The sequence below is a fragment of the Phascolarctos cinereus genome, unplaced genomic scaffold (assembly GCF_003287225.1).
Source record: "Phascolarctos cinereus isolate Bilbo 61053 unplaced genomic scaffold, phaCin_HiC Scaffold_5;HRSCAF=322, whole genome shotgun sequence".
In the NCBI taxonomy this organism is placed as follows: domain Eukaryota; kingdom Metazoa; phylum Chordata; class Mammalia; order Diprotodontia; family Phascolarctidae; genus Phascolarctos; species Phascolarctos cinereus.
The window spans coordinates 145,431,624-145,444,719 of NW_027555958.1; the positions used below are offsets into that span (position 1 = coordinate 145,431,624).

The 13,096-nt window shown below is 35.6% G+C and overlaps 1 protein-coding gene across 1 annotated transcript in view; it reads left to right on the forward strand.

Annotated features, from left to right (window-relative positions):
• The window catches only part of HS3ST5 (heparan sulfate-glucosamine 3-sulfotransferase 5), a 306,841-nt gene that overhangs the window by 58,103 nt on the left and 235,642 nt on the right, over positions 1-13,096 (forward strand).

The following is a 13,096-nucleotide window of genomic DNA, read 5'->3' on the forward strand; positions in this document are numbered from 1 at the left end:
GTATTCAAAGGGACTGTATGTATATTCATTGCAGTTTCTTTTGAGTTACTATATGTTAAGTAAATAAATAGAATTTATATGTGGTAAATTAGGAAAAAACTTGAGCTTTCAATGTTTTATTCTCTGTTTCTGAGTGCCTCTGTTCCTGATTATTACTTCAGCATTTTGATGAAAATGTAACCTAGGTTATGAAAATTCTACATATACATGTCTGCATATGTATACGTACATGTATGTATATGAACTGTGGAACATCATCATTTATACACTTTCAATTTTTTATTAAGAATTTTTATACTATAGTAATAAACAACCTACTGTTGGTATGGCAATTGCTTCCACTCAATCAGTGTCATTCAATTTGTTTGATCCAAGTGTTTAAAATAACCCATTAATTAATCAAGGATTTCTCAATCACTTTCAAATGCTCTAAACATTAATATTTTATATAAAGTCATCAGAGTAAGAAAACACCAGCAGCATCCAAAGTAAAGATTTGCTGTATTCCATGAAATTCCTTGCAGAAGGAGGATAATAAATCAGACAATTTAATATCGAGGTTCATAAAAAAAGATGCTCTAGCTACTACTCCCATAGTAATGTGCTAGAAGTCTATAGCATTTATTTTCTGTATCACTAATTTTGTCACTTAATTTTGTCATTGATACTTAACTATTTCTTGTTCTAATGTAGATGAAAGAATTTTAAAGTCAGGGGAGATGAAATTTATAGCCCTGGATCTCTACTTCCTGGATGTCTGATCTTTAGGAAGATATTTAACCTCTGTGAACCACCATTTTCTCATATATATGTATGAGAAAATATGTACGTAGATGTATGTGTGTATATGCATATATATGCAACTATATGTGTATATATATGTATGTATGTGTGTATATATATATGTATGTGTGTGTGTGTGTGTGTATATATATATATATATATATATATATTCATATTCCCCAAAGGACTATAAATGATAGGAATTTCCAAAAATATTAAAATGTTCATTACTTATATTTTTAAAATATTTATTTTTTTAAATTAAAATCCAATGTAACAACTGTCTTGTGTTATAGATTGCTCTAGTTAGTTTTCATACTCTGGAAGAATTTCATCATCTTCTGCTCAGTGACTTAAAGAATTGCATTTGTAATCCTAGCCTTAAGATAATCCAAAAAAAAAAGCCCACCAGATTCTGATACATGTGACCCCAGAAGAAAAAAGTCTAATGGAAATAGATCAGGTGACATGGGTGGCCAAGCAAGAGGACTTCCTCTACCAATCTATCAGTATGAGAAAGTGTCATCCAGAAATAGTTGTTCACCCAATGTATAATGACAGGGTACCCTATCTTGTTAAAATTAAAAATTTATCATTCAAAATCCACAAAACTAAATAAGTGAAAAATATAAATAATTAAATTTTAAAATAATATTTTATACCACTTATAGGTCTGGTGTTATGAAAGCTAAAAACTGCACCAAGATTTTTGGGGACAATCTATCTATCTAGATACATATAGAGATAGAGAAAGATACGTACATACATACATACATATACATATATACACATGCATGTGCATGCACAAGACAGAGGCAGAGACATATAGAGAGAGTGAGAGTATAAGTTTGGGTTAGCCCTTAGGGTGGGGAGCATGCTTTTCATGAAGCCAAGATTCTACCACTCTGTTGCATATACCTTCTCCCCCTGACTCTGCTTCCTCCTTCTCTCATTGATGAGTTTCTCCTAGAATCTCTATTTTGAAGAACAGACCTAAACTTTACTTTCTAAACTTTGCCACCATGGTTCAACTGCCTTTTTTCCTCCCATCCTATTGCCTCCTTCTCTCACTTTAGAGATTCTTTTTATATGTTGTCTTCCCCCATTAGAATGTAAGTTCCTTGAAGCAGGGACCGTCTTTCTTTTTGCTTATCCCTATCACTAAGTACAGTGTCTTGCACATAGTAAGCAATTTAAAATAAATGCTTCTTGACATGACTTAACTTTGATCATTTATTAACTGGGGAGCAGACTCATAGAATGCTAGAGATGAGAGGGACTACAGAGAACTAGATAATTTAGAATGAACAAATTAACATGCTATAGTATTTCTCTCCTTTAGTAGAAGCAGCAAGCTTTTATTAAATATTATAGTAGCTGCTGAGGATACAAAGAATTAAACAATTCCTAATAACAAGAAGTACTATAGCATCTAGTCAGTACAGTACTATGAAATTTGTTTACCAGGCTAACCATGAGTAGAAGAGTAGGATGTATACCTCAGTGAGTACAAGTTATAATAAATAATTAGGTCTGTGACATGTGCATCCTGGACACACTACTGGTAAGTTAGTTGATATAAGTATAGTTGACACTGAGTCGTATTTACTGTGAGTTCAGTGGAGTGTGAAAGCCTTCCATGAAGTAGGGGGAGGGGAGAAATGTTAAAGTAGTTTATGAACAGTAAAATGATCTACTGTTATCCATGCATGTGTGTGTAAATAATCAAGTCATAAGCCTCCATTAAGTCATCATGTGATTATTAGAAGCCTTAATGACTAGACAGATCAGCTGTATGTTCTACTAAAGGTGATAGAAACAAGACCAAGTTTTCCACTGATATATCTCACTGGAATAAGTTATCCTGCTTTCAAGCATCACCAATAGGTGATGGTGTGGGCTGCACTACTCAGTTCTGTTCAGACAATGTCTGAAGGATCATGTTGAGTTCTGGGAACCCGCATTTGAGGAAAGATATGGATTAGTGAGACAGCATCTAGAAGAGTGCTTTAAATTTATACCATTTGGGTCTTGGTTGAAGAGAGTGGTGATATTTATCCTGGAGAACAGATGGCTTATGGGAGATATAATAGCTTCATTTCAACAAGCTTTTATGAAGTCTCAACTATTTGCCAAGCCCTGTGTTGGGATTACAAAATACAGACTCTTTCACCCTCCTACCTGAACACTACCCCCCCCAAAAAAGAGAGAAAGAAACAATCCCTACTCCCTAGAAACCTACATTCTACTGGAGAAAAATAATTTACACACAGATAAGTAAATGTAAAATATTTACAAAGTAAATGTGAATGTAATTCCCTAGAAGGAAGGGGGAACAAACAATTATAGGAAACTGAAGGAAATCAGAAGAGATCTCCTGTGCTTTCTCAAAAAGTAGAGGATTCACATCATTAGTTTTCAGGCAAAGGCTAAATGGCCACTTGTCATGTAAGAGATAGGACTTGAGTTGAGCCTTGAAGGAAGCTAGGAATTCATACAGGCAAGATGGCATGATGCTAGCTTATGCAAAGGAGTGGAGGTTCAGAGAGACAGGAGATGAAATGTAATAAATATGGAATAACAAGAATGCCAACTTGTCTGGATGGTAAAATGTGTGAAGGAGATTTTAATGTGAAAGGTGGGCTGAAGTCAGACTGTAAAGAGTTTTAAATGCCTGAGGAGTTTGTATTTTGTCCTGCAGGTGTAGGGAACCAATGAAACCTCTTGAATCAAGTGATCAATGGAACAATATAGTCAGACCCGTGCCTTAGTAATATGGACAGGGCAGCTGAGTGGAGACTACATTGCAGAAAAAGAGGCAGGAAGACCATTTAGGAGGCTTCTATAATAGTCCATACAAAAGCCTGAACTAGGGTAGAAGCAATGTGAATGGAGAGAAAGGCACAGGAAAGATGTCGTAGAAATAGATTTGATAGGATTTGGCAAATTATTAAGTTTGAGAGGGATAAAAAGTATATCTGAGTAACTGGAAGGATGATGATATCCACAATAAGAAAATGGAAATTAGGTAAAGTGATGGGTTTTGTTTGGGGCATGTTGAGTGTGATATGCCAATGAGGCATGCAGGATGCACAGGAGGGAGATGAAGAAAGGATGTGTAGGTTTGAGAAACATCTTCAAATGATCATTGAACCCATGAGGGCCCATCAGGTGCCTGGGGATAGTTGTGAGAAAAGAAATGTGAGGACAAAGTCCTGAGTTCCACCCACACATAGGGAAGACAACATAGATAGTTACCTGGCAAATGAGACTGAGTAGTGAGACAAAAATGCAGAGCCAGGAGAGAAATGTGTTATAAAACCTAAGGAGGAAATCATATCTAGGAAGTGGAGGAGGTAGCCAATGCACAACATTGCATAGATTAAAAAGACTCAGAAAATTAGATAGGAATAAAAAAATAGATTCATTTATAAACTTGGAGAGAGCCATTTCAGTCATATAGTGGAGTCGGAAGTTATACTTCAAGGAGTTAAGAAGTAATTGATTGGAAGAAGAGAAGGCTCTAAGTGCCTATCCTATGGAAGACCAATTAGACTTGTTCCACACTCCGGGTCCAAAAGAACTAGAAACAGTAGGTTAAAAAAGAAGCATATTTAGGTTTGATGTAAGGCAATTCATTGAAAATTAGAGTTGTCCAAAAGTAAAATAGGCTGCCACAGAAGATAGTGGCTTATTCCTCACTGGATGTCTACAAGTAAAGGTTGGATGGATGACCACTTGTTAGGTATGATATGAAAAGGATTCCTGTTCATTTATGGGTTAAACTAAATGCCTTCATGCATTTCCTTCTTACTCTGAAATTCTATGTTAGCAAATTACATAATAGTAGAATAAACTTGATCAAATTAGTAGAGTGAATACAGTACTCATTCTTACAAATATATACAGCATCTACTTTTAGCCTATTTCCCTTCCTCCTAAAACACACATTTAACCTTATGTAGATGAATATTTTCTACTTATTAGCCAATAAGATGATGACCCTTAGTTGAACAGAATTATCTCTATTGAATAGTGTGTCAGCAGAAGAAAAACCTTTCCTTTTGGTTTAATAATATCATTTAATTTATCTTGAAAGTTTTTCCCCCCAAGAGTAAATACTGTTCTCATTTATCATGTAGATTTGAAGGAGAAAATTTTAGGAAGAAGGTTCTTAATGTTTTCTTTTCTCACTGCTTTATTAATTATGTGACCATGGCTCTTAGCATATAAATATTTATTCATGGGATTAAGCTTCTCTAACCAACAAGAGAACTATAATCCCTTAGCATACAGACACATTAACCCTAAGGTACCAGGTTGGTACTAAAGGAAAAAAAACCACAAGAATAAACTGAGAGCCTTAAAGAGACATTTGCTTTTAGTGAAAAGCTTCAGAAAAGTAGTATTATCAAATATCTTACACAATATCATGAAAGTTCAATAACAGAGTAATGTGATGTATTGCATCAAAATCATCTTGCAGTTATTATTCTTTCAACAAATGGAAATAACGCTTCAGTAGCTTAATCAGTTAAAAAATATGTATCTTCAAAATCTTCAGAGACTCATCAAATCTTGAAACTGAAAAGGTTACTGGAGGTCATTTACTCCAATCTCCCCCCAAAGGCAGCAATCATCTCTCCAACCTCCCTGTTAGAATGTCATCTAGCCTCTACTTAAACAATTGCAAAGATAGGGAGCTCAGTACTTTATGACACACTGTATTTCATTGTTAAGTAGTTCTAATTAGCCAAAGGTTCTCTATATTGAACTGAAATCTGTATTCCTGTAACTTTCATGCCCTCATTTTGCTTTCTGGGGCCAGAAGAAATAATTTTCAATGCTTTTCCAAATATTAAAAGTTATTTCTATCCTTTGACCTTGTAAATGCCCATTTCTTCAACCATTCCTCAAGTGCTGAGATTTTTAGACATTTTGATATCCTACTTGTCTTCCATAGGACACTTCATTTTGTCAGGGTGCTTCTTAAAAAAACAAAACAAGACAAAACGAAATGGAATGTTCAGAACTGGACCCAAGACTCCAAATGTAATCTGTTTAGTATTGTATGGTGTTTGCTACCTTCCTTGATCTGAGCACTGGATTTCTATTAATGTAACCTAAGACTGCCTTAGGGTTAATGCTGTCGTTGTTTTAAGCATCCATACCGTAGATTAATTCATATTTAAGTATTAGTCAACTCAAATCCTCACTTTTGTTTATAGCATAACCTACTGTTAAGTCAGATCTTAACAATCCCACTATGTATAATAATTTTTGAGTCTAAATGAGAGTCTTTACTTTTATCCCTACTAAGGATCATCTTACATGTTCTTTCTATCATTCCAACTTCTTGAGAGCTTTTTGAGGCTTTGTTTTTATTATTCCATGTATTAGCTATCCCTTGCAGCTGTGTGTCATGTGGAAATGTTGTAAGCATAGTTTCTACATCTTCCTCCAAGTTAGGAATAAAAACCATTGAATGTCACAGAACCCTGGTCTGTGCTTCCAGTTGAATGTCATGAAGCCCCAGTATAAACCACATACAAATCTTCCTCCTGGTTGAAATCTATCAATTACCACTTTTTTGGGCGTGAATGGTCAATCAATTATAAACTTCCATTTCGTTTTGTCTTGTTTTGTTTTTTTAAGAAGCACCCTGACAAAATGAAGTGTCCTATGGAAGACAAGTAGGATATCAAAATGTCTAAAAATCTCAGCACTTGAGGAATGGTTGAAGAAATGGGCATTTACAAGGTCAAAGGATAGAAATAACTTTTAATATTTGGAAAAGCATTGAAAATTATTTCTTCTGGCCCCAGAAAGCAAAATGAGGGCATGAAAGTTACAGGAATACAGATTTCAGTTCAATATAGAGAACCTTTGGCTAAGTTTTTCAAATGGATATAATGAAAATTTATCCAATTTCATGTTAACATCAGGATATACTATGAATCCAACATTCCCCTAATCTATGAGTCTAGTAGAATAGGAATAGATTTTGAACCTCTGAATTCATTGAATAAGGAACTCCCAGGAAAGGAAATCCCTCTTATAATGCAGATCAGGAATTTCTTTACAACTTACTTAGTCTTAGAGAGTTGTGCTAGAGTACTCATGAAATTAAATGACTTGCACCTTGTTACCTTGTCAATATGTGCCAGAGGTTAACTTAAGTCTTCCTAGCTTCAAAGTCATTTTCCTATCCATCACACCATGCTACCACTCTTGTAACTCTAGCCAGAGAAAATAAAATTAGCTTTATTTGGCATGACATGGCTTGTTTTTAATTCTCTTAATTATATTTATTGTTAATATCAAACAGAATAAATGCTTAGTATGATTACACAACATATTCCTAAATTTAGCCTTTTCCATGATAGTATACATCTCCTAAGATACTCAATAAGGGGTATTTCTTAGGTAAAAATAATGATAGTAATTAATAATAATAATCATTGACATTTGTATAGTGCTTTAAGATTTGCAAAGCACTCTTACATATATCATCCCATTTAATCCCTTCAGCAATGCTGGCTATTAAGTATAGAGATAAGTTTTCCAATTTTCCAGGACAGAAAACTGAGTCTTAAATGAGGTTAAATGACTTACTTAGAATCAAAGAGGGCAGCTAGGCAGTGCAGTAGATAGAACACTGGGCTAGGAATCAGGGAGACTCATCTTCATTAGTTCAAATCCAGCCTCACACACTTACTAGCTCTGTGACCCTGGGCAAGTCACTTAACCCTGTTTGACTCTATTTGTTATCTGTAAAATCAGCTAGAGAAGGAAATGGCAAACTACTCCAATATCTTTGCCAAGAAAACCCCAAATGGTGTCTCAGAGAGTTAGACCCAGCTGAAAAATAACAACAAAAAGGATCAAAGAGCTAATGAGCTAACAAGTATGAAAAGTGGCATTTAAACTCTCAAACTCTGGTCTTGCCGACTGTAGTTTTATTACTATAATCACTACAATGACCTGTGAATGAATTTAAATAGCAATAAAACAACTGTTCTTCATTTGTCACAATGAAACAAACCAGCTTCCGGTATTGGTAGTTAGCTAGTAGTTCCTATGGCAGTTAACCCATTTGGTAGCTGGTTAGTGAATGTGCCACATAACTGTAAGAGATTAGACTAGACCCACCTATTTTGGAATATTTTTTTCTATGTTGTTGAAAAATCCCTAGGCACTAGAAGGAAATGATCTCTGTTCTAACTCCCCTAGAGGGTGAGCTGAGAGTGAGGTTCCCAAACACAAGGAAAAAGAAGTAGGTGTATGGCTGCAGCCTCCATATAATCAGGAGGGAAAAGTAGGAAAATATTAAGAGTAATGACAAGAATCCTTTATGAAATTCTCTCTCTTTCTCTCTTCTCTCCCTCCCTCCCTCCCTCCCTCTCTCTCTCTCTCTCTCTCTCTCTCTCTCTCTCTCTCTCTCTCTCTCACACTCACACACACACACACACACACACACACACACACACACACACACACACACACTTCACAGCAGCTTCATCTGTGACATTTTATCCAGAGGCAAATGACTTTTCATTTTAAAAAGAACAAACATATGCCTCCTGTTTTAAAAATCTTCTCCTTCATATTCTCTTTTGCTCAAAGGCTTTGACAGTACCAGAAGGAAGAAAGAGCACTTAGTAATTACAAATAGTTACTTTGGAAATAAAAATGCATTCCCAATGAGCTTACATGACAAAAGGAAGATTTAGCAGCAACAGATATATACCATCTGGTATTCCAGTCTCCTTGAGGAAAATATAATGTGTGTAGTAGTATGAATTCTCCTAGGAATGCACTGGGTGAGAAACAGAGCCATAGAAGCCCACAACCTTGAAGAAAATACGATCTCTTTCATCATTACATCTTCTTGTGTGATGTCTTCCATTTAGAATAGTCTCCAATGTTAAAGTGATCTTGGATAGAAATGCATCATTTGTTAAAGGAGCTTCAGAATAGAACTTCATTCAGTCAATGTTTTCACAATGGTATCTTTAAAAAGCTTCCCATCCACCCTTTAAACCTAATCAACTGCTAATTATTCCAGAGCTCCCAAAAAAGAACAATGGTTTGAACTATTTGTCTTCTTAAGCTTGCCGTACTGAATGCAATAGTCATTCTCTTTGGTACAGTGCACATTTTAAAAGCTGATTCATGCTGAGTTTAATGTGGCTTTCAAAAGACTGCTTTTGGCATGTTAATTAGATTCTAAAAATGTAACTCCAATAGAGTTTAAAAAAAACTTCATATTCAGTTTATATGTTTAACTTAATCATTTCAAAACTGTACATAAATAGGAAACTTCCGCAAAACCCCATGTAAAATGAAGTGGGGCATTCCATCAACTCTTGAGAATAGCAGTTGCTAATATAACCCAAAGCTTCTATAGCCTTCTTCTGCTCCAAAGAACTTACATGATTGTGACTAGTTAAAGAGATTGGTTGTTTGTTATTGTCACTTAAAAAGACATCCATGCTACCCTGAAGTGTTATCTAGTTTTGCACCAGTTTCAAGTTTAGCAAGTGTAATTTTAAAGTTTTTGTAAAATAGGCCTTTCAAAGGGCTTTGTGTGGCAAAACTGATCCTATTGATTTTTCTCTAGCACTAAAGCAATGATGTGGACTTGGTGACCAGAACCATGAGAATGGTTGACACAATAACAACAGCATTGTAAAGACAAATAGCTTTAAAATCTTAAGAACCCTGAACAATGACCACTGACCAGGATTCAAGAGGATTGATGATGAAACATGCTCTCCACACCTCCTGACAGAGACGTGATAGACTCTGGGTTCATAATGAGACATCTATAGTTTTGGACATGACCAATGTGGGAATTTGTTTTCCTTGACTATGCACATTTGTTACAAGAGTTTTGTTCTTCTTTCTTCTTTTTTTTCTTTTTCCAATGGGAGTAGAAAGAGGATGGGAGGTAGAGAAAATAGATCTTTGAATAGATCTTGAAAAATAAAATAAGATCTTAAAAAAGAGAAAAATAATGGACTTGGATTCATAGAGCATATTTTTATAAGAAGTTTAGAGGACTTTGTTCATATGGAAAAGATTCGTAACAAGTAATAGTATCCTGGGTTGGTATATGATAAAACTAAGACACGAGTTGTGATTTACAATTTGGTGAAGTGGAAAGAGGGGCAGATAAGTGGCACAATGGATAGAGCACTGGGCTCAGAATCAGGAAGACTCATTTTCCCGAGTTCAAACCTGGCCTCAGACACTTACTAGCTGAGTGACCCTGAGCAAGTGGCTTAACCCTGTTTGCCTCAGTTTCCTCATCTGTCAAATGAGCTGGAGAAGGAAATGGCAAACCACTCCAGTATCTTTGTCAAGAAAACCCCAAAAATGGGGTCATGAAGAGTCAGACACAACTGAAAGGAATGAGCCACAACAAAAACTGGAAAGATCACTGGCTTTGGAGTCAGAGGGTCAGGGTACAAATCCTACTTCTGATACTTAATGAAATCTTGACAGGCATTTGACCTCTATGGACCTCAGTTTTCTGGTCTAGAAAATGAAAGCGTTGAATTAGATGGCCTCTAAGTTCTATTCCATCTACTCGGTGATTTTATAGATTCTGCACAAGGTCTCAGCATTTCCAGGTGTAAATCAGCTGTCAGAAATAGTTTCTATCTTGTTTGGAAGGGGAGGGGTAGACAGAAGGAATCGGGTGAGAGAAAAGAAATCAGTGAAATAAATAGGCATTTGCCCACTATCTGTGATTTCTCAAAATAGCATGAGGCAATTAGGTGAAAGACTAAGTTTAGAAATCTTACTTCGGTTCTTCTAGTACATAGAGAAATGTGTTCAAGTTTCTTGGTTTTACTGACTTTTACTCTATTTTCTCTTGCATTTGAAGCTGTTTTAACACTTTTTTCTGCCCAAGGAACAGTTTATAAATAGCCCTGATTAGTATCCAGTTTTTCTAAACTCATGAATGAATCATCTCTAAGGAGGATATTTCATTAGTGAAAAATTTGTGATTTTCACATTGGATCGTAAATTCTGATTTGTTGTTTCAAATATATTTAAAGGCTGGACTGTGATATATGAAATATCATTGTGCTAACAGAAATAATGAATTTGAGAAAGGAAATAACTGAGTGAATAAAAAGTATTTATTAAGGGCTTATTATGTGCCAAGCACTATGCTAGGTGCTAGTAATACAAATATAAAAACAGGACTGCTTCTGCTTTTGACGAGCTAACCTTCTAAAGGAGGAGATGATATATAGGGCACTGGTGGCCAAGGAAGGGAGATCTGGACTAAGTGACCAAGATGGTGAGTAGAGCTATAAGACAGTCCATTGATGCACCCTTTCCAGAGAGAATGGCAGTGCTGATTTGATTTTAGCTCTCAAAGCAAGAGATGGAAAAGGGATGGGAGGGAGAGGATGCTTTTAGAGCAGAGTGAATGAAGATGAGGACTCATGGTTCTAAGGTGTACAGAGCCCAGTGACTTAGTTCCTTTTAAGCATGTCTCTGGTGGTAGAATTTAGAAGTTTAAACCGTGTTTATTATAAATATCTCATTTAACCCTCGCAACAACCCTCAGAGGTATCCCTATTTTACATTTGAGGAAACTGAGGCAGAGATTGTAACTTGCTGGGGGTCACACAGCTACTAAATGTCTGAAGCTTGATTTGAACTCAACTTCCTGACTTCCTGACTCCTGCATCACCTACTTACCCAAGAGATCAATCCTTAAAGTAAATAAAAGAAGAAAATATAGCATAATATTTTGGGGAAGATCTTAGACATTATTACTAAAGGAAAAAGAGAATAATTGAGAAAACAAAAATAACTGACAACCCATATACTCAATTTCCAAACTATACAAAAATTTTATGAGAATAATCTACAAACCCACTGAAGGCATCCTTGATATAGACATTAGAAGGAAAAAGACAAGCTCTCAAAATCACTAACCCACAATAGATGACCACATAGTTTCCTAGAATATAAAGAAACTACAAAATCCCACTGAAGTTATTGTTTATAGACTATAAAAAATTAAGTTCAGTAAGGCAAAATGCCTTAAACATATCAGGCAATTAATAATTGTTGAGTTCCTGAATTATAAGCTAATGAAACCTAGTAAATTATTTCAACCCAATATCAAAAAGCTTGTGATCAAGGTGAATTAAGTTCTATCCTTCTTAATTTTCTTACATCTCTCTTTTCCTTTCCATTCCTGTTATACCTCATAGTTCAGATCTTCATCATGTCATTCTTGGATTATTGCTGTATACTTCTCATGGAGCTCCTTCCCTCAAGTCTCTTCTTCTAATCTGTCATGTCAAATTAATCTTCCTAAATCAGTGTTAATTATGTCATGGCTCTACAATAACCTATAGATTAAAGTTAAAATTCTTTAGCCTAACATTCAAGGCCCTTTACAGACTGACCCCCGACCTGTCCTTTCAAACTAATCTATCCAGAAGCTCAAGTCCTCAAGATAGGCTGGCTTCACCACCCTCTTACCCCAGTCATGACTTCTTGCTCCTGCCTGAGTTACTCCCACAACTCAACATCCTTTCCCTATCCCCCTACCCCAACTTTATTGCATAATCCAGTTTCTGCTAAGATTGCACTAAGCAATATAGTTGGGATGAATTTAAACCAGAGCTAAGTCTTTTCAAAATTGTCCCTCAAAGCTTGAAGATACTGAAAGGAACATGTAGATGCCAAGAAAATTCCAATTTATTAAATTAATTACGGTAATTTCTTCTGATTTCTTTCCCATTTGAACCAAAAGCTCCTTTTCTGATCTCCAGAATTATATGATTTCCTTCCCCCCTCAAAACAGAACTGTTTTTAAGCCCAACATAGCAATAGCCCAGAACTACCCTTTCATTTCCTTTCCTCTTCTTCCTTCAGTTCTTTTTTGGATAACTTTAACTGCTTCAGAAAGCGTGAGGCCAAAGCTAGACCACAACACTTAGGTTTCAACTACCTGTCTTCAACTACCCTAACCTCTTATTTCATGGATTTCTATTCATGGAAGAGACCCTGCTCAAACAATACTCTTCCATGAAATTTTCCCTGGCCATTGTATCCTACAGTGATTTTTCGTTTCTCTAAATCTCCCTGTGCCTCTCATTTGATAATTATCACACACTAGTATTTTTTTTTCATTTTTAATATTTGTGCACCTTACTTAACCATCCAGATTGTAAACTCTGAGAGCAGAAACTGTTATACCTCTTTTTTTCCCTAATGAAGTCTGGCAGATTGCCTCTTAACAAGTAAGCTCAACTAATAATTTTGAGTAAGT